A 5,420-nucleotide genomic window follows, 5' to 3' on the forward strand; every position below is an offset into this window, starting at 1 on the left:
CCGGCCTAGAGCCCCGTGGCCAGCGGCCGGCCGCGGGGCCGTTTTGTCCTGAGGGCCAGAGAAAGGGAGAAGGGGGTGGGGGGACAGCCACGTGGCCGCAGGAGGATTTACAACATTTTCTTTCGCCATCGACGATATCGCAAAGTGTGTGAGAGTGGCGGCGGCGCAGCCCGGACCGGAGCGTGAGGGCGCGGGCCAGGTAAGCAGCCCCGGCAGTTTCGCCGCGGACGGGACCCGGGGGCGACCGCGGGCACCGGCCACGCGCAGCGGTTCCGCGGGATCTCGGCCGGGTCCGCGCTCTGAAGGGTCTCGAGAGCCATGGGTGGTGCAGGTGGGGCCCTCGGGCCGAAGCATCTCCGGTGACCCGGGGTTGCCGAGGAGGTGTAGACCAGCACAGGTGGTCCGGCCGGGGCGCCTCCGAATCCGGGGGTGGTCAAGACGGATCCCCAAGGCTGAGGTCGGCAGTCCCGGGGACTCGCAGCTGCTGAGCCTGTGGAGACGCGGACCCGTGACCGAGGCACCCTCCAGCAACCCAGGGGCAGGTGAGACCGTGTAGACGTGCGCTTGCGGTTGAACCGCGAGCAGGTGTAGCCGCGGGCGGGTTCTGGACGCGGAAAGTTTGCCAGAGCGCGCTGAGCGGGCTGGCTGGGAGGACGGGTCTGGGCGTAGGCGGAGCCGCGCCTCCGAGGGGCGAGGCTCACATCTGGGGCGGGGACGGGACCCACCTGTGGGGTCTCAGTCGCCCCCCCAGGGCAGAAGCTCCTTGGGCGAACTCCAAACTCCAGCCTCAGCGGCTGGAATTCGGGTGCCCCCTTCCTCGGGAGCTGCAGAAGCTGCAGCTGAGGCGGGAGAGGGATTTGGGGCGACAGAGCGAGACCAGAGGGGGCTTATTCTGAGTCTTTTAGACGGAATTACCAAGCGCTCACTCCCCCAGGGAAGCCTGAGGAGTCTCCACCTCACTTGTGAGGAAGCTGAGGGGCGGAGAGGCCAATTTGGCACCCGTCCCACGCTGGTAATAAGACCAGGGGACTCAAACCCCATTTGTCCTGGCTCCTCTTCTCCTTCCACCTCCGCCTCAGTGAGGAGAAAGGGTGCTAGCCATGGGGGTAGTGCAGGTGAGACCTGGGGCTGGGATTCAGGGAAGCCCTGGATTGAGACCCTTGGATCTGCTGGGGGCGAATCCCACCGCCTCTCTGTGGCTCCAGGTGACCCCGCAGCACTGGGTGAGAGAATGAACGCAGGAGGGAAGCTGGTGGCAGAGAGTACTGGGCAGAGGGTGCTAGTGCCCACCTGCTTTGTGCCCAGGGGTGCTGTGCCTGGAGTGCTTCGGGTGGGGCAGAGTATTTATGCCACACTCTCTCCTCTAGGAGAAGGAAGACAGCCTACCACAGAATCTGCCACAGGACAAGGGCAGAAGGTTTTCCCTTGGCTGGAGGAGATACCCGCATTTCTAGGGAGGTTCTTGGGGAGGCTCAGCTTCATCTCCCATCACCTTCTGTCCCTTTGCCCCCGTTCCTACTCCCACATCCTCCTGTCCTGGGATTTCTCCCACTACAGGGCCTTTTGCACATGTCGTTTATTCTTTTGATCAACAAATAGTCACAAATAGGCAGTGTAGACCACCACAGGTGGTCTGGCACACCTACAAAGTGCCGGCCACGCGCAATTCAGTGGTGACTAAGACAGGCCTGGCCTCTGCCCTCATAGGGCTTCCAGACAAAGGCAGGGACATAGATGAACAACAGAAAGTCAAGAAGGGGACCAGGGTATGGGGAGGGGAGGTGACCTTAGGAGGATATCAGAGAGGGACTCTGCAAGGATGACAGTGAGTCAGAACAATTAATACTCCTCATCCTTTGGGCCCCAGCACCAATGTCACCTCCTCCTGGAAGCCTTCCCTGACCTCCCTGACTTGATGATTCCACTATGATGGACTCTCATAGCATGGGACCACCCCCTCCATGGACACTTTTATGCCATTGATTGGTCAATGTTTAGCTCCCTCTATTGATTGTAAGTGCCATGAAGGCAGGACCCAAATCTCTTCTGGGTGGATGGTAGGCAGAGCGAATAAAAGATGGGTAGGATTTCCCCAGAAAAGCAGGAGCGGCTCAGCCAGGTCAGGCATCCAGATGGCAGAAACTTTTCTTTCCTCTTCCCTGGCCCAAGTCCTGGGCTCCACACCCCATTTGCCGTTCACAGAAACAAAGTAAAAGAAACCAGCAGGCCTTGTGAAGGGAGAGGCCTGGCACAGCCTGGCCACTGCAGTGCCAAGGCTGGCCGGCTGCAAGGAGAGTGGACCTGCCGGGGGAGGCCCAGGGCAGGCGCTAGTCCTGTTCCCTGAGCTCAGACTGGCCTGTCTCCTCTTTCTTCTGTCCCATCTCTTGGAGACTTGTCTCCTTCAAGTGCTGCTCTGGGAGAAGGTGGTGGCCGACGGGGCCCCCAGAGTAGCTGGGATATAGGACCACAGTGACTGCCCGGCCTCCCCCATCCTGGTGGGCAGGGCCCTGGGCAGCACCGCTCTGATCCAGAGTCAGGTCTCCGAGCCAGCAATTGCTGCTCAGTTGACCCACAGCTCATTGAAACTCACTTGGAAATTAGGAACCTGGCTCAGGGGGACTGATTCTTTTTTTTTTTTTTCTTTTGCATGGTTTCTATACACAGTGAATCCTCCCTCCCCTGGCTCCATCGGACCCGTGTGCCTGGCACCTTTCCTGGGGCAGATGAAGCCCTTGCAGATGCCTAACAAAGCTTTTCTTCAGTCTCGCACACCCCCCACTGCCCCACTTCAGGAGCTTCGAGTGGCCGCCATGCACAGCTAGAGAGACAGTCAACTTGCTTTATTCAGGCTCTGGCGAGGACAGAATAAGAGCAGCCTCCCCACCCACCCACCTGGCCAGCAAGCCCACTGCCTGGAATGGCTGTAAAAAATTAATTTACAATGATTGACTCCCTTTTGTTCTGTGGGGATCTGCATTTTAAATATGTATTTAGATCAGATTCACAATTCACAGTTAAACCTCAACTGCCTCCCCCAACCCAGCAGAAAGAGTACAGGATTCAGAATCAGGTGAACAGAAGGTCAGGCCGAGTTCTGCTAATGATGAGCTGTGTGGCCTTGGGCAAATTACTTAAGCTCTCTGCACCTCCACTGGCTTCTTTGGAAACTGAGGTTAAGGATAATCCCTCCCTCACAGAGTGCTGCGAGGATTAAATTAGATAAGTTCAGGAAGACCTGTGCAGTGCCAGACCTGTGTTTTCTTTTCCCTGTACTGGCTGTCCTGCTAATTAGCCTGGTGACCCTGGGCAGGCCACTCAGCCACCCCTGGCCTCAATGTCCTCATCTGTAAAGGCTGGGGGTGGGGATTGTGGTAGGAGATGAAGGCACAAATACCGCCCCCCAGCCCCTTCCACACCCCCACCTCCTCCTGCCCTCTCCCCACCAGAGACGATACTGTCCCCCCACTCAACCACTTCTTGTTATCTGAGCTCTGGGTTTTAATTGGCGATGGCCCCTCCCCAGCTGCCTCTCCTCGCAGCTCCCTGTGAAGTCTCAGGCTTGCAGCCCTGAGGGGCCTGCAGTTCCTGGCTCATTTTCAGGGGCAATTAGCTGTGATGTCACAAGCCTAGGTGGTGGCCTCCGTGGGGCAGATGCTTAGCCAGGCCACCAGGAGGCCAGGACCCTGCTCCATCTGTGACCTGCGGGGCTCCCCCAGGCTCCAGGGGTCCCCATTACCAGTCGCAGGGAGGCAGGGCTCCCAGGCAAAGCCATTTCCATTTCTGCATTTGATGGCTCCTTGAAGCCCAGTCTGCGTGTAAATGAGTTCTACCCTGTGCTTTTGTTGGCAACTGTCGGCTCCCTGGAAGCAAGGGGCTTTGTCAGGAAGAACAAAGCTGTGTGGTGTTTTCTGATTTGGGGGGAAGCATTCTCTTGGGGGAGAGCTCAGCGCTTCTCAGTGTCGGTCTCCAGCCCTGGTTCTCAGACTTGGTGGTTTTGTTTTGGGTTTTTAAGTCCTATGGCTTAAGAGTCACATATGTTTGTGTGTGTGTTGGCTGAGGGTTTTTTTTTTTTTTTTCCCCCTCCTTTTTGGCTTACATAGCGTTCCAGAGACTGAACTTCTCAAATCACTGCTTCAACAGCTTTTAAAATCTGGACCTAGTTACTCCTGTCATCCATGTGTAAAGATTTAGAAAAAAATCCCAAACCCAAGGGTGGGCAGCCGTGAGGATGTACAGCTCCTGGCACTGTGCACTCACCGGAGACCTGAGGTCAAAGCCCAAAACGCTGAGCACCTCCTGGGAGGCGGGAGCACGGTCTGCTCAGTGCCAGACATCTGGATATTGAGAAAACATCTGGGTAGCTGGGGTTTTCAGGTTTCTGCCTGACATTTAATATCACAAACATTGAGCCTGCTCCTGTCCCCCGCCAGCCACGCGGCTTCTCCTCCCAAACACTCCCAGCCTCTTCCCCTGCCTTCCTGATGGGTAAGAAACATCCATTCTTTCCAATTCCCCAGCGTTTTCCCCCTACCGGAAATCTGATGGGCTTATGACATCATGGCTGGCTGCTGAGCGATGAAGTGGATGCCACAAAGAAATCCGACATATCAGATAGATTCTGAAACCGGTTTCCCTCCAGCTGTAGTAACAGGCGTGAAGTCAGGAGAATTTGAGCTTTGTTTAAAAAAAAAAAAAAAAACATAACAAAGTCTTGCCCTGTATTAAATGCAATTTTCTTAAAAACAAGCAAACCTTTTGGACATCATTTTATTTTAATAGAAATGCTGAGTTTTATGAAACTAAAGTGGCTAATAAATCAGACCTGAAGCTTTGTGTGAGCATTCCGTTTCTGTTGAGTGTTTGTGTCCTTATTCACTAATAAAAGAGGAGCTAGGAATGGTTTATCTCTCTTCATTATTCAAATGAGATAGCTTTTTTATTTTTTTAGGCCAATAAAAATCACAGGGTAAATTGCTGGTTTATGTTTTTCCAGGAATCCATTTTTATGAAGCGACCCTGGACCTCACCGGTCTGCAGACACTATATTCCCCTTGGCTGCTTTTCCTGGCTGTGAAGCCCTTAAGAGAATGCAGTAAAGGTTTTCAGTCTCCTAGCTGGGCTCAGGGGATGACCGGCTGTCAGCAGGGCGGGACCAGGACTGGTGGGCCAGGCACTTCTTGGGATGAGAAACCTCTTTGAAAGGAGAGAGTCAAAAGAGGAACAGAAGTAAAGGGACCTGGGGGCTGGGTGCGGTGGCTCATGCCTATAATCCCAGCAATTTGGGAGGCCAAGGAGGGCAGATCACTTGAGGTCAGGAGTCCAAACCCCGCCTGGCCGACACGGCAAAACCCCATCTCTACTAAAAATACAAAAAATTAGCCAGGAGTGGTGGTGCACGCCTGTAACCCCAGCTACTTGGA

General features: G+C 55.1%; 1 long non-coding RNA gene across 1 annotated transcript; it reads left to right on the forward strand.

The window, feature by feature from the left end:
- The first annotated feature begins 15 nt into the window (after nt 1-15).
- Nucleotides 16-4,708, forward strand: LOC105538799. The gene is made up of 2 exons (XR_001005966.1): nt 16-542; nt 4,518-4,708. It is a non-coding gene; the product is annotated as an uncharacterized LOC105538799 (long non-coding RNA).
- The last annotated feature ends 712 nt before the right edge of the window (nt 4,709-5,420 follow it).

This window comes from Mandrillus leucophaeus, unplaced genomic scaffold (genome assembly GCF_000951045.1).
Source record: "Mandrillus leucophaeus isolate KB7577 unplaced genomic scaffold, Mleu.le_1.0 Scaffold2, whole genome shotgun sequence".
Lineage (NCBI taxonomy): Eukaryota > Metazoa > Chordata > Mammalia > Primates > Cercopithecidae > Mandrillus > Mandrillus leucophaeus.